At 35.0% G+C, this 22,454-nt stretch overlaps 1 protein-coding gene across 3 annotated transcripts in view; it reads left to right on the top strand.

The window, feature by feature from the left end:
• The first annotated feature begins 7,412 nt into the window (after positions 1-7,412).
• SV2B (synaptic vesicle glycoprotein 2B) overlaps positions 7,413-22,454 on the top strand; it is a 170,842-nt gene continuing 155,800 nt past the window's right edge. The window contains exon 1 of one of the 3 annotated variants that reach the window (XM_051981054.1): positions 7,413-8,803. The gene's annotated coding sequence lies outside the window, so the exon portion shown is untranslated. The other 2 variants (XM_051981056.1, XM_051981055.1) reach the window with 2 other exon arrangements.

Here is a 22,454-nt window from a genome sequence, read left to right as displayed (position 1 = left end):
GATTAACTGCCCCAGGCTTTGGGCCTTGCAGTAGGCCCCCTGATATGAGGCTGATTGCTGCTCCTGCTCTTAGATCTCACTCCTCTCCTACCCTATTGAAGCTGGTAAATTGCTTCCCTACCCCTAGACCAATTCTTGAGGTGGTTTTCTAGTTTCTTGAGGGGTATTTGGGAGGACTTCAGAGAATTCCTCCTTCATTTTGTCATTTTGGCATAGAAGTTGGGATTCCCTCTTATAAGCTTTCCCTCCACTCTCCTCTCTACTCATCTCACTTTGTCATTTCCATTGAAAAATTCTGACAGCAACAAAACCCTAGGAACATGTTGTAACTCGGTATGTTTATTCTGAATGACCTCCTTTATTGATGGATGGTTAAAACTATTATTAAAGCTGAAAAAGGAAGCCATGGGTATTTTATGTAATGTTATAAAGGGGAAAAACTTATGCTTTCTCTTTCCTGTGCACATCTTGCTTGTGTTTTCCTATTTCTTTTAAACTGAAGCTAATCATTTTGCAGGAGTTGGAAGAAATTTAGCAGGAATATTTTCATCTCTAGGAAGTCAATTGATTTACAGATGGAGCTGGGGTGAGGGAGTGAATACACATGTGGGTACTTTAAGTTAACAGCTACAGAGTGGATGGAACATTAGGCCAAGAGTTGGGAACAGCAAAGTTCCAATTTGGTCTCAGACACATAGTAGATGTTTGACACTAGACAAGTTACTTATTTGTCTCAGTTTCTTCAACTGTAAAATAGAGATAATGGTCACCTTGTTCAAATTCCAAAGGTATGCTTGCCAAAAAGATGGTTTTATGAAGAATTCACACAAGGCAAACACTCACAAAAGTGGTCAGAAAAACAGATACAAGGACATTCTCAAGTTATCTCTTAGGAAATTTAGAATTGATTGTATGATATGGGAGATACTGACACAGGACCACCCAACATGAAGTGTCCTCATCAGAGAAGGTGCTGTATTCTATGAATAAAATAGAATTGAATTAACTCAGAAGAAAAAGGAGATGTGCAAAATTAGAGTCCATCCCAAATATTCATAAGGACTATTTGTGTTCGACCTGTGGCAGAGCATTCTGATCTGCTGCTGTATTGGTCTGATCAACCACAACTGGATATACTGTAACTCAACTCTAGCATAATGATGTCATTTTGGTCCTCTTTGAGAAGAAGAATAACAACTACCATCCAATGAACAAACCAACCACTTTCTTCAATTGTAAAATGTGAATAATAATAGCACTTTACTCACAGGGTTCTTTCAGGATCAAATTACAAAATATTTGTAAAAACAACCCTCTCCTTCCCCCCCCCCAACTTATCACAATGCCTAGTATAGAACATACAATGTAAATGCTTATTTTCTACCCTCAAGGTCATACCACTACTTACTGGCAAAGCTGAATTTGAAACCAAATCAGTGAGCTCCAAATTCAGTGCTGTTTCTGCCACATCTATATTATTTTACAGATGTGGAAACTGAGTTTCAGAGAGCTCCTACTCCTCATCCTCAAGTAAACAGTAATTCTCCACCTTGAGTGGGAAACCACCCTGGCTCCCTGTAGCCTGGTTAGTGAGAGTTCTCTATAACTAACAATTTCTACTGCTGTTCTTAGGCCATTTTTGATCTTTGCTATATACCATGTCCTGTCTCTTTGATCCTTCTTTCCAAATCACTTTCTGGCTAGGGAAAAAAATTATACTAATTACTATTCTTTGGAAGATCATATGAATTAATTGCCTATACCTCCATTCCTATATTTTCTCAGCCCAAAATACTTCTCCCTGGATCCACTTCCTTATATGTGGTGTCTTTCCATATTAGAATATAAGCTCCCTAAAAGAAGGGACTGACTTTCTTTTCACATTTGCATTATGTAACTAACACTTAAGGAGATATCTGGTAAAGTAACCAAAGTGAACATAGTAAACTTTAAATAAATGATTTATCATTCATTCAGAAATGAAGTGACTTGTTTAGTTTCACACAACTAGTCAGAGGTTGTCAAAATATCGTGTCTTCAAGTATTTTAAAGGCTCTTACATGGAAGAGGAAGGTGATATTCTGCTAGTCCACATGGAGCAGGAATAAGAATTATGGAGAGGCAGATGTGGGCTTGAGATAAAGATTTAACTTTCTAACAATAATGTAGTTTATTATTGAATATACTGCTTCAGGGGGTACATAAGATTATTATGAAGATTAAGTGATATATATTAGGTGCTTTGCAAACCTTAAAGTTATTTTTATATGTAAGGGTAAAGAAAAGGATGAGGATGATGTTAATGGCTTTTCCCTCCCTAAAACTCATCAGGCAAAGACTAGATAAGCATTTTTCAGATATCTGGGAGAGAAGAATCTTATTCAAATATTGCTTGGTATATGAATGTTATGGAATATTTTTGTTCTATAAGAAATGATCAGCAGGATGATTTTAGAGAGGCCTGGAGAGACTTACATGAACTGATGCTAAGTGAAATGACAGAACCAGGAGATCATTATACACGGTAACAGCAATAAAACACCAATTCTGATGGACATGACTCCAACAATGAGATGATTAAGGCCAGTTCCAATGGTCTTGTGATGAAGAGAACCATCTATACCCAGAGAGAGGACTGTGGGAACTGAGTGTAGATCACAACATAGCATTTTAACTCTTTTTGTTGTTGTTTGCTTGCATTTTGTTTTCTTACTCATTTTTTCCTTTTTAATTGGATTTTTCTTGTGCAGCAAGATAATTATATAAATTTGTTTACATATGTTGGATTTAATATATTTTAATATGTATAGTACATATTGGATTACTTGCCATCTTGGGGAGGGATTTGGGGGAAGGAGGGGAAAATTTGGAACACAGGGTTTTGCAAGGGAAAATGTTGAAAAAATTATCCATTCACATGTTTTGAAAATAAAAACCTTTAATAGAAAAAACCCCCCCAAAGCCCCCAAATATTGTTTGGACTTGGTGGTCTCAGAGGTCTCTTCCAATTTTGAAATTATGTGGTAATCTCTAAAACATTTTGAGACTTTAGGATAATCTCAAATGAAGAAAAGGACCAAGACTTTTTTTTTTTAAAGTGAGAGGCTCTTAATCACAGCAAACCAGCAACTAAGACCCTCAGTCCTGGTTCAGTAGAGGAACAAATCAATGGGGGTAGTTTCCAGTTCCAACTGAGAAGGGAAACTAGAAAACCAGGTTGTTTCCTGAACAGAACAGGCAAAGCTACCCTCTGCAAATGCAAGGGGCCTCTTGTGCTCAAAACCAAGGTTCGGAACTGCACAGAAAGCTTGGGACAGCACAACTTTTACCTCAGGAGCAGAGCTCTACCTTAAAAATTAAAAAAAGGAAATACCAAAAGAAAAGGAAAGAAAATAAAAAAGAAACAGAAAAGAACCTTGACCATAGAAAGCTACTATGGTGACAGGACAGAACAAAACAAAAACTCAGGTGAGGACAGAATGTCCACAGAAGAAATCTCAAAGAGTGAGATAAATTGGTCTCAAGTTATCTCTTAGGAAATAAGCCCAAAGAGGCTTCTTGGAAATACTCATAAAAGACTTCAAAAGGCAAATAAGAGAGGGAGAAGAAAAAATAAGACAGGAAATGAGAGATATGTATGAGAGAGTCAACAGTTTGGAAAAGGAAGGAAGGAAAATTGTCTGAGGAAAATAACTACCTGAACAGTAGAATAAACCAAATGGAAAAAGAGATACAAAAGATAACTGAAGAAAATCACAGATTAAAAACTAGAACAGGGCAAATGGAAGTTAATGACTTAATGAGACAGCAAGAATTATTCGAACAAACTAAAAAGAATGAAAAAGTGGAATACTTCATTCACAAAACAACCAACCTGGAAAACAGTTCCAAAAGAGACAATTTAAAAATTATTGAAGGTTTGAAGGCCATAACCATTAAAAGAACCTGGATAGTATTCCATAAGAGGTCATTAAGGAAAACTGCCCCAATGTTGTAGAAACAGAAGGGGAAATAAATACTCATTGAACGAATTCATCAATTACTTGTGGAAAGAGATCCCACAAGGAAAACCCCAAGGGACATTGTTATGAAATTCCAAAACTATAATCTCAAGGAAAAAATATTGCAATCTGCCAGAGAAAAACAATTCAAATATCAAGGAATAACAGTTAGGATTACCCAGGATCTGACAGCTTCAACAATAAAGGGCTTGGACTATTATATTCCAGAAGGCAAAGGACCTGGGGTTACAATAAAAAATTAACTACCAGTGAGACGTAGCATCAACTTTCCGGGGAGAAGAATGAAGTAAGAGACTTTCATTCATTTCTATTGAAAAAACCAGAACTAAACAGAGAATTTAATCTACAAAGACAGGACTCAAGAGAACTATAAAAAGGTAAATAGGGGGAAATTCATCTGGAAGAAGAAATTCATCTGAAAAGTTCAAGAATATCAAGGAACTTAATGAAACAAAACACAAAGGATGGTGATTTAGCAATATCAAACTTAAAATTATATTATAAAGCAGTAGTAATTAAAACTATTTGGTACTGACTAAAAGACAGAATGGTAGATCAGTGGAATAGCTCAGATACGTATGACACAATAATCAAAGCCTATAGCAATCTTGATATTTGGGGATATTTGGGGATAAACCCCCAAACTCTAACTACTGGAATAAGAACTCACTATTTAACAAAAATTGTTGGAAAAACTGAAAATAATGTCAGAATCTCAGCATAGACCTATATCTCATACCCCATACCAAAATAAGGTCAAAATAGATACATGATTTGGGCATAAAGAATGATACCATAAACAAATTAAGAGAACAAGGACTTTACCTATCAGATCTTTGGAGGAGGGAGGAATTTATGACCAAAGAACTAGAGAACATTATAAAAGGCAAAATGAACAACTCTGATTACATTAAATTAAAAAGTTTTTGCATAAACAAAACCAACAGAAACAAGATTAAAAGGGAAGTACAAAACTGGCGAAAATATTTACAGGTAATATTTCTGATAAAGATCTCATTTCTAAAATATATAAAGAACTTTGTCAAATTTATAAGAATATGAGTCATGCCACAAATGATAAATGGTCAAAGGATATGAACAATTTCCAGATGATGAAATTAAAGCCATTTATTGTTATATGAAAAAATGCTCTAAATCACTTTTGATTAGAGAATTGCAAATTAAAACAACTCTGAGGTACCACCTCATACTTCTGAGATTGGCTAAGATGAGAGGAAAAGATAATGATAAATGTTGGAGGGAATGAGGGAAAACTGGGACACTCCTGCATTGTTGGTGGAATTGTGAAATGATCCAACCATTCTGAAGAACAATCTGGAACTATGCCCCAAAGGTTATAAAATTGTGCATACCCTTTGACCCAGCAGTGTTATTACTGGATCTGTATCCCAAGGAAATCATAAAGGAGGGAGTCATGTGTGCAAAAATGTTTGTAGCAGCTCTTTTTGTAGTAACAAAGAATTGGAAAAGGAGTTGATGCCCATCAATTAGGGAATGGCTGAACAAATTGTGGTATATGACACTAATGGAATATTATTATTCTATAAAAATGATGAACAAGGTGATTTTAGAAAGGCCTGGAAAGATTTACATGAACTGATGTTGAGCCAAACAAACAGAACCAGGAATACATTGTACACAATAACCACAAGAATGTGCAATAATCAACTAAGAAAGGTTTAGTCCTTCTCAGTGGTTCAGTCATCCAAAGCAATCCCAATAAACTTTGGGCAGAAAACGCCATCTGTATCCAGAAAAAGAACTAAGGAGACTGAATGTAAACCAACACATGCTATGTTCACTTCTTTTTTCTGTTTTTTTTTTTAATCTCTCCCATAGTTTTTCCCTTTTGTTCTGATTTTTCTGTCTCAACACGATTCATAAAGCAATGTGTATTAAAAATAAATTTACAAAAAAGAAAAAAAACATGAAGTTATTGAAGTTTCTCTTAAAAGAGATCTTCTTTAATTGATGTTTTTTGTTTCCTCATTTTATTCATTTTTTAATATGCTTCTTTCCATCTTCTACTCATCTAACCATTCCTTGTTACAAATACTGAAAAGGAAGATGACAAAAAACAGAACAGCAAAACTAATCAATATATTAATACATTTGATATGGTATATGAAAAATTCCATATTCATTGTCTTCTACCTATAAGATGAAAGGAGATATATACATATATATCACTTGGACAGCTCTATGGAAGATGGCTTACAAAGGAGACAGAGAGACCAATTAGGACAACCCAATTTTCCAAGTATAAATTATAAAGGTTGTGTTTCCTAGAGTTTAAAAACAATTTTCTTAACTCCCAACATACAATCTTGAATGTTGCTTTATTTTATTAACCCTTACTGCAGTTTTATTACATTATCAATTATAAAGACCTTATAACAAGACCCTCTATTTAAAGTTCTATGTCTATCAGTCTTATAATCATAATCTTGATCCTACAAATGGTACAGAGTTGTTAAGGCATCTGGTCTTAGATTATTAAGTTAGCTGGTGACTGGAGCTACACTTAAATTTAAATGGATTTTATTCTTATAGCCACTAGACTAAAATACTTATATTTAAGCATCTTCCTTTCTAACCCCCTCTATGTTCTTGTAAAGAAGTAGGGTTAGTTTTTTTCCTTCATGGACTTTGCCAGTGACTAGCTGATTTGGCCATAACTAGCTAAACATTATTTATCTTCTTTAGCCTATAATATTTAGTATTAATAATGTTAAATAACATTTTATATGTTCTTGTTCTTCTTTTCCTTCTCTTCTTCCTTCTATTAATACCTTTTTCTTTTCCCATACCCCAAACTCTCCTCTCAATAAAGGAAAAAAAAATCCTTGTAGCAAATAAAGAAAACAAATTCACACATTTCCCCTATCTAAAAGTGCATGTCTCATTCTACCCCTTGATCCATAGTCCCTCTGTCAGGAGGTGGACAGCATGTATTATAGTTGGTCCCTTGAAGTCATTGTTGATTATTGGACTCATCAGAATTTTTAAGTCTTTCAAAAAGGATTTCCTTTGCATTATTCTATTTGTTGTATAAATAGTTCTCTTGGTTTTGCTTACTAGTTTTGACTATTTTAAATGAAAATCTTCCTGAAGTGAATCATATACATTTCTGCTTTTTAAGGATACAAATAATACAATGTAATATTTTATTTGTGACTCAGATCATCATTATAAATATTGGTCAAAATAGAGGCTTTCAGGACTTACTAGGTCATGTAGAAATGATAATGCTCCTACATTAAATGACTTCAGACTAGAATGCCTTTTTGTCTGATTTTCAAAATTATTTTTTTAGTCTGATTGGCTATCTCATGACTCCTTCCTGCCTGTCTTCTAATGTTTTGTGTCATCTTGGCTATCAGACTGGAAATCAGATAGCCATGCTTGTTGAAATTATGTTTGATAAAAAGAGTAATTAGATATGAGTAAATGTTTTTGTAATTCTCTTATGAATAAAGGATGTGAGCTTTATTGTATAGAATTTCAGACATTTAGTTGTTATTGTTTTTGCTTCCCTTCCCCCTTCCCCTTTCTTGGCTATACTTCCTACAGGTAACATTGCCAAATAGCTAAATTCCAAATTCAAAGTCATTAGACAAAAAAGGATGCATTTTTTCCCCTGTAATTTTTTGTTTTGATCACTGACCAGCCTAGAATGTTTACTTGTTTTACTTATACATAGGTCAAAATGAAGGAATTTTCTCCTCTCCTGCAGAGTACTGGTGTGTTGTGTCAATGATCATTCCAGGGAAGGATGAGGCAAGTGGAGGAGTTGTGGAAAAGAGCCTAGGAGAGAGCTTAGCTCTTTGCAGATGCTTGACTGTCAGCTCATTGATGAAAGTTGAGTGGAGAACGAGACTGCTGATGTCGTTCCAAAAGTCTTTGGGGTTGAATAATCAGAGTACTCTAAGCTTCTCATTGGGGACTTGCTTCCAGTGTCTAAGAGTCTGGGCCATTTACCAAGAGCATGGCTTAGCTGAGCCGGGATCTTCTCACTGCAAATCAGTCCCTTTTCCTTTTTGTTTTTTCCCCAAATAGAACAAAGCAAAATAAAACAAAGCAGACTTTGGACTTGAGAAGGAGATTATTGATAATAGATTTCAGAGACTAGAAGGGATTTTAGGGATTATTGAATTGGTCCCCAACCTGGATGAAGAGAGAATGGCTGGTAATGTAAGGTCAGTTTCACCTGGGGCGAGTTAAGGGAGAAAAAGTTTTAGATACATTGACCTGCAAAATGTAACAGTGAACGAAGTCCTCAGTTCCACTTTGCTTTGTGGTCAAAGCAACAAAACAACAACAGCCATCACCAAACAAACATCAGTATCTGCTTGCAAGAAGAACAGTTTACAAACTACGAGATTTGCTGCAGTGATCGCTTTTTGTGCAGAAGCAAAACGGTGATTATTCTATTATCCTGATTCAATTATCCAAACGCTCTCAGGGTCTGTGTCTTGCTTTCCTCCCCCTCTCCTTCTGCGCCTGCAGAGCTCTGCTTCGCTCTCCCCGTCTGGGCTGCTGGCCGCGGGGGCTGTGATGCAGGTATGACATATGGTCGGCTCTTGCCTCAGCTGGGATCCCCTCTGGTGTCTCGTTATCATGCGCTGCCTGGTGGGGCTGCATCATTGTTAAAGGAGATTCCAGCGCAGCGCGTGCGTCCCTCTTCTCTGGGACTACGAGGCTGCTGGGCTCGAAGGAAGCGGCGAGTCGGCTCAGGCGCAAATAACTTCCTATTACAGGTAAAGAAAGCAAAGTCCTTTCGTCTGAGCTGCCGGGAAGGGGATATACGGAGCGTGAGGGAACGAGAGAAGCAGCTGGCTCGTCTAGGTTCCAATTACTTGTCAGTGCTCCTCTGCTCTCTTTTAGGGGCTTAAGTAGATAAATGCTGTTTACACTGATCTCTCTACGTCGGGCAAATGAAACAACGGATAGGAGGTAGGACTGGAAAGGGGGAAACCTAAGGGCATGGACTACTCAGCCCTACTGGGATGCAGTCACGGGAAGGTAAAGGGCATGCTAGTGAGGCTGGATTTAATACCCCATATGGAACCATGAAAACAATTGAATATGTGATTTGACTATGATGGATGTTGCACATGTATTGTAGATTCTCTCTCTCTCTCCCTCTCTCTTTGTTTGTCTCTCTGTCTCTCTATGTCTCTGTGTATCTCTGTCTCTGTCTCTTTGTCTCTGTCTCTCTGTCTGTCCCGTCTCTCTTTTTCTCTGTCTCCTATTATTTTCTGGCAGGCTTTAATTTTTTTCCATAAATTATGAGTTCCATTCTTAATGTCTAGATAGAAAGTAAGATTTTTATGATTAAAAAGATTTAAAAGGTGCCTGCAGTTTGGGTATGAGTGTTCTGCCAGCAGATGGGAGAGCTTTCTAAGGGTTGATTTATGGTAAAATGGTACACGACTGGGTTGCATATCTACATCCCCCCTTTCTCTTTCTCGCTCTCTCTCTCTGTCACTTGGTGAACATATATGTAGTGTCTATGGATTTGTTTGTGGATGGATTATTTCGCATAAGGTAATGCACACGTGAGTTGTCTTGTAGGGATGGGTGAATGAATACATTTATCTAGGGAGTAAACTCTGTGCTGCTGTTTTGCAGATTGGTATTATATATCTCACCTGCCCTTAGTGAGAAGGGCTGCTGTAATATGATCTATTATCTGAAAATCACAAGCATACACTAAATTCATCAAAAGGTAATTTGACATCTATGCCCTTGCCTGGGACAGAATCAATCCTGTGTGATGGGGTGACTCCAGGGTTGGTTTTCATCTAGATTTTTGCCTTGCCTATGCCCTGTAAGTGGCTCTCTGCCCATAGCAAGTCATCGAGGAGATGAAAGGTAGGAACTGCCTCACAGATGGATCTTAACTGGCTCAAATGTTGCTGTGTGTCATTATTTTCTTGGCTCTTTTCTTCTGTCCTTTTCTGGATAGACATTTTGCTTAAGGCAGATGTAGCCATCCAAAATTGGCTCATTGTGCACCTGAAAACAGAAAAGCAGGTGATTGTAGTTATTTAAATTGAAATACCACTTTAAGACTAACCAACTCTGTACTTGATTTTGGAAAGACTGATATCCCTTGTGAGAGTCCCTCACAAGGATTCTAAGAAAATAAGCTGCTCCTCCTTCACCACCTTCACTCAGTGATATGAGTCTTAAATTGGAATTAGAAAACTGGGGTTCAAATACTACCAAATACTATCTCAACCAATACTAATTGTATTAATTCAATTCATTTTACTTCTTGAGGCCTGTTTCTTTTATCTGTGAAATGAGAGCTTATATTAGATAATCTCTGATATTTCTTCCATTTCTAAATTTATCATGCTCTAATGTAGAGAGGCTTTGTATATTGCCTATAGTAAATAGTAGCCTGGATTCCACTTCTCTCTTCTGTCTAGCTTTTGCAGAGAAATAAATCAATCCTTGGTCAATGTGAATATTATTTATAAATTTCATAATCATTCTATGTTGAATAACAGCATCTCACAAGTGCAGTCCCAGGAAAGTTTTAAGGGGATGTGAATATATCCCTCATTGTCACCTTCTTCTTTCTCTGTCACCTATTATCACTTTTCTTCTCCTAATCTTAGAGAGACCCTGGGACAGAAAATTTCTGAGACAGATGAAAAAAAAGTGTATATACACACATAAGTAAATATGTAAAATCTGTTTGGCCATTTGTCTGGCTATCATTTGTTTGCCTAGCTATTATTTTCTCATGTAAGATGAAAATATTACACACAATTTCTTGTTTTATGAAAAAGGAAGGAATGAATCATGATGGAGCTTGGGATGAAAGATTGGAGTCCATTGTTTTATGACATCCATATAGTGTAAAGCTCCTGTAATTATAGTAAACAATTTACTTATGGCATAAATCATTGCTGGGGTTTTTATTTTTCCTTTGAAACTTTTACATGAAAATATAAGTAAATTTAATATTTGGTTCAGAGACAGTAGAATGACTCCAAAATCCAATAGGTTTTTGTGTTTTTCATTGTTTTCCCTGATACACCTTGAGAAATATTTTTTTGAGGTGGAAAAAAGGAGGGTTGAAAATTTTAGATTTGACATAAACCACATAGTATGCTGATCTGTTTTTCTAATAACTAACTGATTAAAAAGAATGCATTTTTCTAAGGAGAAACAGTGATGAAATTCTTATTTTATAGAGGACAGTCATTTTAGTCATCTCTGAATCTTTGTGACCCATTTGGGGTTTCTTGGCAAAAATACTGAAGTTGTTTACCATTTTTTTCTGTAGCTCATTATATAAAGGAGGAAAGTGAGGCAACAGGGTCAAATGACTTGCCCTGGGCTTCATAACTAGTATCTGAGGTCAGAAATGAACTCAGGAAGGGGGTATTTCTGATCTAGGCCTGGCACTCTAACTATTGTCCCATTCAGCTGCCCATGAATTCCTTTTACTGATAAAATTTCCCAACCAAATTTCCTTCTAGCCCTAGGTAGAAAATTATCTATTCATCTAAATCTATATTTTCTTTTCTACATATTTATCTTTTATAGGGAGAAAAGCATATATATGTTATTTATATAGGTAGAAAGAGAGGTATCTCTTTTTTACTTATAAAGAACATATACACACACACATACACACACACACACACACACACACACACACACACACACATATATATATATATACTCCTTATATAAAACATATATACTATATAGGATGTACCAAAAGTCTTAGTAAAATTTTAATCTTTTAAAGTTTAAAAAACTTCACTAAGACTTTTGAGATACTGTATAAGAACACACATGGTCCTTTGTGTAATGAGTTTATTGTAACTACATCATTTCTCATCTTTACACATGAAAGCTCTAGTTTGTTAAACTTTTTAAGGCTTTAAAATTATTTATTAGTTAGGAACTTAATGTGTAGTTGATGAATAAGATGCAGAAATAATTTCATGTTAAACCATGTGAAATAGAAAAACTGCTTATACTTTTTAAAAATTGCCACAAAGACATCAAATGCTCAGAAAAGAGGTAGCTGAAATCCATGGTGTGATGTTCTTTGGATGATAATTTATGTTGGTGCTTGATTTGAGAAAGAGGAAAGGGAAGGAAACATAATGGGAAAGAATTATTTAAATAAATTTTTTATGTTGAGTAGAAATGATTGTTACCACAAGCCTTTTCTGACTATAACTATATCAATAGCAATTTGCCTTCACTGTTACTGTTTAAAATGGGGGGAAAGGAGCAATATTTATGGTGTGAAGGATTGGAATTTTCCTGTTTCCTTGACCCTAGAAATGAGCACTGGTGTGAAATGAACATCTCTGTACGAATGGCTTTTGTTGCCAATTATGCAAGAGGATCTGCAGGTAAGTGTAATTAGATCGGTGATAGAAGTAGGGGAATGTCCTAAGTCCAAGTGTGTGTGTGAAGGGGGGGGATTTGATGATTTGATTTATATCTATTGGGGTATGTGGTATATAGAATTATTGATGTACCTCAATCATGAGACCTTGGATTCTAAATCTATTGATATAGAAGTCATTTGAACTATCTTAATTTCTTTAATCTTTTAAAATGGGTAAAGATTAAAAAAATTAATGTTTTTTTAGGATGCTGTGTGTGATAAAGGAAATACTATAGAAATGAGCACATTTACAATATTCACAGAAAAGCTCATACAAAATTCAGATATCTTAAGAGATCATCCACTCTTACCTCCTTGTTTTAGAGAGGAAGAAAATGTGCCCCACAAAAGTTTAAGTGACTCACTTGCCAAATATGTGGTAGAACTAGTACCAGAATTTAAACCTACTGGTGACTAATTCAGTGCTTTTTCTATAACATTACTGGAATAATATAGACATAGGTCTTTTTTTTTTAATTTAAATTTTATTTTATTTAATAATAACTTTGTATTGACAGAATCCATGCCAGGGTAATTTTTTTTACAACATTATCCCTTGCACTCGCTTATGTTTCATTTTTTCTCCTTTCTCCCTCTACCCCACCAAGATGGCAAGCAGTCCTATATATGTTAAATATATTGCAGTATATCCTAGATACAATGCATATTTGCAGAACCGAACAGTTCTCCTGTTGCACAGGGAGAATTGGAGTCAGAAGGTAAAAATAACTCGGGAAGAAAATCAAAAATGCAAATAGTTCACATTCATTTCCCAGTGTTCCTTCTTTGGGTGTAGCTGTTTCTGTTCATCATTTATCCATTGAAACTCAGTTAGGTCTCTTTGTCATAGAAATCCACTTCCATCAGAATATATCCTCATACAATATCGTTGTCGAAGTGTATAATGATCTCCTGGTTCTGCTCATCTCACTTAGCATCAGTCCATGTAGGTCTCTCCAAGCCTCTCTGTATTCATCCTGCTGGTCATTCCTTACAGAGCAATAATATTCCATAACATTCATATACCACAATTTACCCAGCCATTCTCCAATTGATGGGCATCCATTCATTTTCCAGTTTCTAGCCACTACAAACAGGGCTGCTACAAACATTTTGGCACATAATTTTCCCTTTTTTAGTATCTTTTTCCTTTCCCTTTTTTAGTATCTCTTTGGGGTATAAGCCCAATAGAAACACTGCTGGATCAAAGGGTATGCACAGTTTGATAACTTTTTGGGCATAATTCCAGATTGCTCTCCAGAATGGCTGGATTCGTTCACAACTCCACCAACAATGCATCAGTGTCCCCGTTTTCCCACATCCCCTCCAACATTGATCCTTATTTTTTCCTGTCATCTTAGCCAATCTGACAGGTGTGTAGTGATATCTCAGAGTTGTCTTAATTTGCATTTCTCTGATCGATAGTGATTTGGAACACTCTTTCATGTGAGTGGTAATAGTTTCAATTTCTTCATCTGAAAATGGTCTGTTCATGTCCTTTGACCATTTATCAATTGGAGAATGGCTTGATTTTTTATAAATTTGAGTCAGTTCTCTATATATTTTGGAAATGAGGCCTTTATCAGAACCATTAATTGTAAAGATGTTTTCCCAGTTTGTTGCTTCCCTACTAATCTTGTTTGCATTCGTTCTGTTTGTACAAAGGCTTTTCAATTTGATATAATCAAAATTTTCTATTTTGTGATTGGTAACGGTCTCTAGTTCATCTTTGGTCACAAATTTCTTTCTCCTCCACAAGTCTGAGAGATAAACTATCCTGACATAGATCTTTTTTGCTAAAATATTATTTTTTTCAATTCATAGGTCCATTTCCAGATTGTGACTTGTATAAGGGCAAAAGATGGCATCTTAACTGAACTTTTTAAAATCCATAGCCTTTCTCCCTTCCCACAATGGATTGTATTGTGCTCTTCTTATAGTATGGGGACTAATAAATGTTTGTTGAATTTAATTTCTGTCCTAGAAGTGGGAAATTCCTATCTGGGGCTGATGACTCCTTCATAATTTCAACCTATTTGACAGATTTGTTGGTAGTACTATTTTTGTTGCCTAGGCAACTTAGCCGGTCAGGGATGGGTGTTCATTGCTATTCCAGTTTCAGAATGCATTAGAATACACTGGCCCAGTGATGCAGTAGAAGTCTACAAATAGCTACTTGAAGGGGGAAACAATTAAAATGATAAAAATGATAATTATCTTCAGAGGAATATCAATAATATAGAATTATCATTTATAAAAATTCTAATTAGTTCATAGATAACTTATTAGCTCTTCCCCTCCTCTTCATAAATAGTTGCATATCACTCCAATCTCATAGTACTTTGTAACCTCAGAAGATGAAAAGATTTCACTAATTTTATGTCTATAGTATGGCAGGGCTATAGAAGAATAAGCTCTGTCTTCTCCCAAGGATGACTCCCTTGTCTCTGTTGCATTAAAGAATGCTCCAGAATGTTGAATTTATGGTCAACTGCTTAAACGTAATGTAACCATAAAATAAGCTATAAACATAAATATTTCCTTAAAGCTTATATTATATTCAAATCATTTCTTGCATTTAATCCGAGTCATTTAGTTTGGTAATATAAATATAGCACAATACAATATAACATAACATAATATATATTATTGTCATTCAGGCATTTCAGTCATGTTTGACTCTTCTTGATCCCACTTGGGGTTTTCTTGGACAAGAATTTGAAATAATTTGCCATTTCCTTCTCCAGCTCATTTTACAGATGAGGAAATTAGGGTAATGTGTTAAGTGACTTGACCTGGTTCATACAGCTTGTAAATGTCTGGATGCAGGTTTTGAACTCAGGAACATGAGTATTCTTGACTTCAAACCTGATATTCTATTCAATCTACCACTTAGCTGCCTCACTATCTAATATAATACAAAATAGTGTTCCTAAAAATAAGATGGAATGAGATCACTTTTTTTTGGTTAGTTTGAGTATACTTTGAAATGAAGTTATAGTGACTTTTGGTCAACAAACCATGGATAAAAAAAATCCTATAAATTAGAACTGAGAGTTAATAAGAGAAGAATTTAGATATTTATCCTTTGGTTTTTTTGTATAAAGAGAAATTTATTTAGATTCAAATCCTCAGTTTCAATCTTTGTTATTTATTGTTAATTATTTAGTGTAAACTGTATGTCTTTTTTGCTCAGATGTAATAAATTAGGTAAAGTTAAATTTTACAATTCCCAATTACAAAATTCAGAGAAATAATGAATGATGCTAGGTTATTTGTCTTAGTTTTGTGAAGGAAAGCAAAGCCCTTTTTTAGAAGATTTTAGTTTCAATTTTTGGATTTGGTTGAAATTGCTATTTTAGTCAGCGTTCTGTTCTCCCTGATCCCAGATCAAGAATTTTTATTAGCTTCTCTCCTACATCTTTGGTTTCCACTTTATTTCTATATATTAATTTCAGACTCTTGATTTTCAAATACATTATCTTAGGTTTTCTCTTACACTTCCCACTTTTCAATTCAATTCAATTCAGTTTAATAGATATTTATTTTCACATATTTATTTCTTAAGATTATTAAGACTATTTATTAGTCCCTTCATGAGGTTGCTTTGACTCTTCCTTTCCTTTGTTTTTCTTATCTAATATCTGTCAATTCCACTTCTACAACAATATTTTTGGTACCTTCAAACTCAGAATGAGTGGAGGTGGAGAAATGAATATTTATGACAACAACAAAAAAAGGTGTTTTTTTTTTCCATTTTGTAGGGGAAAAGAGGAAGATTCAAGCATAGCTAGATTCCTGCTTATAAGGGATGGAATGATGATAAAAGAAGGTGGCTTGTAATGTAACACTAAGCTCTTATTTTAGTTTGCCAGTATGGTAAACCAGTAGTAAGTAGTAAACAAGAAGTTGAAATAACTGCAGAGGGAGTAAGAGAACATCCATCTGTCCACAATGCACTCCAAGGAGCTACTACAGAGGTTACTCAAAGTATAGGGTGCTTTGATTATAAAGTAATTTTTAGTGATTTGTGAAAGATAGTGCAGTCAGAGAAATTCCTCAGAGATGGAGATGGGCAAATGTCCCCCCCCCCTTTTTTTTTTTTTTTTTAAAGAAAGAGGATAGAGTTTTCAAATGTCAATCTTTGAGCCCAAGTCCTAGTCCTGGTAAAATTCGTGAATAACATTAAAGGCATTGTTTCTGAACATTTTGAAAACAAATCAGTGATCAGTAAGAACTTTGAAGGCTAGGTGGGGCAGTCGATAGAGTACTGGGCCTGGAGTCAGAAAGACCCCAGTTCAAAAGTGACCTCATCCAATTACTAGCTATGTTGCCCTGAGCAAGTTACTTAACCTTATTTACCTTATTAGCCTCTTCTGGAAAATGAGTTAGAGAAGGAATTTACCTTATTAGCCTCTTCTGGAAAATGAGCTAGAGAAGGAAATTAAAAAAAAAAAAAGCTTTTCTTGCATTTTTTGCCAAGAAAACCCCAAAAAGGGTCAGAAAGAGTCAAGCATGGCTAATTGACCAAAAAAAAGAGATATTGTCAAGAACATTTCATGCCAGACTGACTACATTCATTTTTAAACAGAATTATTAGGCTGGTGTATTAGGGAAATACCATAGACATAGTATACCTATATTTTATTACAGTATATGATAAACTTTTATTTGATCTTTATTTAGTATCTCTTGCCTGTTACTCTTCAGATTGTCTTGTCTTAATGAGTTTTGACCCTAGAGGGTGGCTATTACTCTGAGTTCTAGGTTCCTTGTGATGCCAGTCTTATAAATCTATAGCTTGAGAGCCCCCACTGATATACATTCTACTAACAGTCAGTAGATATGGTTAGTTCTTAACAATGACTTTAACTAAGTTGGTGTAATCAAATGGTAATTTCATAACATTTCTCCCATAAATTGAAGGACTCTGTCCCACAAGTCATCTTGCATTTAAATTATGATGAATATGAGCAGAAAGACAATCATGAAAATAATTATAACATAAGCACAGATATCCATTATAGAACATGAAGAAGTTGAAAATTTCCATGAAAAATTTGAGAAAAACCTCCACACCAAATCAACTAATATTTTAATACTCAATAATTACCACATAAAGGTGTCCAAAGATACACTGGAGAAAGATGATATAAAATATGTGTTGATTTATATCCAAGATTAATAAATGAAAATAAGTTAAAGGCTTAGGAGGTATTCAGAAATTTCACATCTAAGTATCACAATTTTTTTCAGGAAGAGAAGTAGAATATATTGATTGTGATAAGAATGAAAGATCACAAATATAATATTGATGTTCTTTGTCTTTTATTCTCAAAAAGTATCATGTCATCAGGAAAGTGATGCCATGACTTGCTAGTGAATTGGATTAAAGTGAGGGAAGGCTATGTAAGGCCACCAGCATTGATTTCATCTCCAGAGCTATCTAAGTCCTGTGGTAATACACAGATCAGATTGACTGAGAAGACCCTGGATGCAGTGGGAGACCTTGACCTTTTTCAAGTTAAGGTCTTTCCATAATATTACTTATATTCTAAGACTCACAAAATAATAATTAGTAAACATCTAAATATCTAAATCCCAGACACAAAACAGAACTAATAAAAATGTAAATCAGCTGTTTAAATGTAATAATACCATCATTTAATTAGAGCAAAGGTTAAATCTACACAAAGTTGGAAGAAAGCATAAAGATGAGAAGACACTAAGTGTAGTTACACTAACCTATTTAAATTAGCTACAGAGTCTTAAAAATGGGGGGGGTATTGATAAGAACAAAGACATTGGTTTTAAACGTTTCTTAGAGAAGCATTACTGATTTCAAATAATTATTGCAATGAGGATACTAAATGAGCCAAGAAATCATTTTGGTCTAAAAAACTTTGATCTTTTTGCCAAGTGGAAATATATGTCAACAAAAGGCAAAGCCTATTTGGAGTTCTAGTTCATTTACAAAATATCATGTTGGAGGACATTATTTTTGCACAAAGCTGAAAAGCATTTGGTTAGGGGAGTATGATAGGATAAGAATTGGGTCACGACATTGCACAATCACAATATATGCTCCATTTAATAAGGAATTCCCTCAATATGGGTGGCAAGAAAGCAGGTGTAGACTTCTAGGTGAGCAAAATTTCCTCATAGGGAGGGTCCACTTGAAGAGTATATAAGGGTCATGTTAGGTATTGACCTCAGACTTCTCTCATCTAGTGGGACTTTTAGTTCTATATTTAAATCTGCCTTCATCTGCTAGTCACCAAACATATAATCATAAGGAAATTAAAACTGCCTGGGATAAGAAGACATGAAAGTTTTTTTTTTTTTCCTGTTCTAATAAAAGGAATTCCCTACATAAGTGAAATCATTAGTCTTTCTGAATTATCAAAGTGCATTAGATAATTACGAGCGAGAGTGTTATAATATTATATGTAATATATATAATTAATATACATAAATAATATAATACAAGAGATTTCCCTTATTCCTACACTTGTTGAATTCTTGTGCCTCCTTCAAAGTTTAATTCAATACTACCTTTATCAGGGGATTTTCACTGATCCTAACCAGTTGATGATAATTTAGTCTTACACCTCATAACAATTTGTTTTGCAATTCTTTAATGCATTTAATTTGCTCTATCATGACATGTGTTTGTGTTAGTATCTTTGAGGGCAATGACCATACCAACTACATTTTGTATCTATCAAAAGTCTAGATATCCATTAGTTGTTTATTAAATGTTTTATTGTTGTGTCCAGTTATTGGAAAAAGTAAGATGAACCTTGTGCTTTTGGGGCTTCTGATTTCTTGGTCCTCATGTTATTATTTCATTCCAAACAATCTCTAAATGAAGTCAACTCAATGAATATTCAAGTATCTACTTTGTATAAGACAAAAGAACACAAAGACAAAAACATAACAATTCCTGTCTTTAGGAGAGGAGGGGGAAGATGGTAATATGTATGTTGGTAATTAAATACAAGGTATATATAGAACAATGAAAATAATTTTTAAAAAAGCTAATGGGAGAAGGATGAGGAAAAGCTTCTTGTAGGAGATAAAGGAAAGAAAAGGAAGGGAAAAAATAATTTCAAAAGACATGGGGAAAGAGGGAGTGAAATTCAGACTTGAGGGATGTTTCTGCAAAGCGATAGAGATAGGAGATAGAATGTCATATATAAGGAATAAGTAGATCCCACATATCATGGAATTACAGCTTCTTGAAGAATCACAAATACCTAGAAATATGATTATTTGTAGGACATCATGGGCTTGTTGATAGGCTCCATATCTTCCATGTGGGAACTAACCTAATTAAGGTTGAGAATGGTTGTAAAGTGATGAATTTTTAATCACAATAACTCTAGGATATCTCCTACTAGGTCATAGAAGAGTTACTATCTGTATTAGAGGAGAAATGTCTATGCTGATGAAATCAGACATAATCATATGATTATATCTTTTGTAGTCTAACCACTCTATTAGACTATAAGTTCCACAATGGTAATAATTAAATTTTATTTGACCGCAGATGTCTGAGGAAGGAGAGAGATGGAGGGAGAGGGAGAAGAAAAGAGAGACAGTGAGTGAGTGTTAGAGTTAAAGACCTCTCTCTGTTTACATCTAGGAGTATTGTGGTCAGGAGCATATATGGCAGTATAATTGAGTGTAATGCACCACTTAATGCAAGAGAGAAGCTATTCTGTACAAATACTGTAATCACTATCCAAACTAATAACTCATTAATTTATTGTGATCAATCAATGAGCATTTATTAAACATTGTAGCATGCCAGACTGTATGCTTGATAGTGGGAATATAAGCACAAAGAATGAATTATGTCTTATCTGCAAGGAGCTTCCATTTTAATGAGGTAAACAAGTTTAAATATAAAGTATATACTGCTTAAATATAAAGTGATTTTAAAATGTGCTACATTAAATTATACTAAAGTGATTTTAAAATATGGTATACTAAATTATACTATAGTGAGTTACAAATATACTACAGATAGTATACGTGTGTGTGTGTGTGTGTGTGTGTAAAGTATATATAGCATAAAGCAATTTAAAAATCCATACAAAATACTTAAATACAAGGAACTTGAGAGGTAAAGTATTCATAGTTGGAAGACCAGGTAGGTTTCATAAACTCAGATCTGACTCTTTGTGATCCTATTTGGGATTTTCTTGGTCAAGAAGGGTTTGCCATTTCCTTCTCTAGCTCAATTCACATATGAAGAGATGGCGGCAAACAGGATTAAGTGACTTGCTCTGGGTCACATATCTAGTGAGGATCTGAGGTCAAATTTGAAGTTTGGAAGAGAAGTCTTTCTGATTCAGGGTCCAACACTTGTACCACCTAGATACCCCAGCTGTCTTTTAAGCAAGAAAGAAATACTGTGAAGTAGAGGTGTGGAGGACATAGAGATGGGAGATGGTGTGTTGTATAGGACTGAGATAGACAGAAGGCAAGCTAGAATTGACGGTGTTATAAGTTACTTTGTTTTTCTTGATGTCTGACTTGGCAATTATTCAAACATTTTTATGTATGTACATTTTCTGTTTTTCATGTTATATAATCTAGGCTTATTGAGGATTAAAGTCATGTGGATTTAATCTGAGAAGGCTTTCTGAAGCAGGTGGATTTTGGACTTTAGATCTGGAGTGAATTGACTGATGCAGATTGGAATTCGAATTAGGGCTTAGAAATTAATATGTTATATATATATATATATACATATACATATATATGTGTGCATATGTGTGTGTATAAATATATATTTATTTTTTTAAGTGTGGTTTATTTTTAAGCCAAAATAATAAAGCACCTGTGATCAGATCACTATCTATCAGGGTTCTCTATTCTATGGGCCAAGTAGGCAAGACTAATTCTTTCCCAAAAAGATAAATCTGTCCCCAACATTTGATTGATCTGGGGTTCTAAGACCTAAATCACATCTTTTTTTTGCTACCTCTTTTTGATGGCCTAGGGCTGTTCTGAAGTAGCTTCCAGGTCACCTAAGGGCATAAAAAGGCCCACCCATTTAGAGATGGGATTCTTCAACCTTGTTGGATATCCTGGGATGCACAAGTCATCACACTGCTCTACTGAAAAGATATCTTTCCATATGGAGGCCAAGAGAAACAGTGTCAGTTTATAGATAAGTAAACTTTTTGTTAGCTGTTGAATGGTTTATGAGTGTTTCATTTAATTTTAGAATTATATCCAAATTATCAGGGGACTTGTCCCAATCTACTACAATAACCATTAACCTTCCCCCTCAACCTTCCTTCCACCCCCTCCCCCATCCCCTGCCTAAAGAGAAGGTAAGATATTAATAAGATAGGTAAGAAATTTCACAAATGAGACAAGGGGAAGGGAGTGAGATGATGGTAACAATGATGGTATTTAGAAAACAACAGCCTGTCTCTGGTTCCCTGTAGCTGGAATTTGAGAACCATTAGGCAGAGCACCTGACTGATCTGACTTACCATCATGAGCACAAGGAGAGAGAAGATTGCTAACGTGGCAGCAGTTCAAACTGTTTAGGATTTAGGGAATATATTCCACTCTTCAGATTGCTTTCAGGAGCAAAAAACTGCAGCCAGTCTACTCACAAGTATAGTGTGCTCTTTAAAGACTGAACCCAGGCCCATAGAATATTGACTGCATTTTACACTGGCTGTCCCTTCTAGAAGCTCTTTAGAAATTGTTCCAAGTAGTATACTTTTGAAGACTATAAACTAGGGGTGACAAAGATGTAGGGTAGTGCAGAGGAAAGAACCCTAGTTTTGGAATTGGAGAACACTTTTTGAACCCTGGTCATTTTAATACTTGCTGTGTGATTTAATGTATTTTACTTTACCTCTCTGGGCATTAGCTTCCTCAGTAGAATTTGAGAGTCAGACCAAATGAATCATTAAGATCTGCCTTTTGAGCTCTAAATCTACGAT

This window comes from Antechinus flavipes, chromosome 2, assembly GCF_016432865.1.
Source record: "Antechinus flavipes isolate AdamAnt ecotype Samford, QLD, Australia chromosome 2, AdamAnt_v2, whole genome shotgun sequence".
Lineage (NCBI taxonomy): Eukaryota > Metazoa > Chordata > Mammalia > Dasyuromorphia > Dasyuridae > Antechinus > Antechinus flavipes.
Note: the sequence above shows the minus strand (reverse complement) of the source record. Positions and strands in the feature narration are given on the sequence as shown.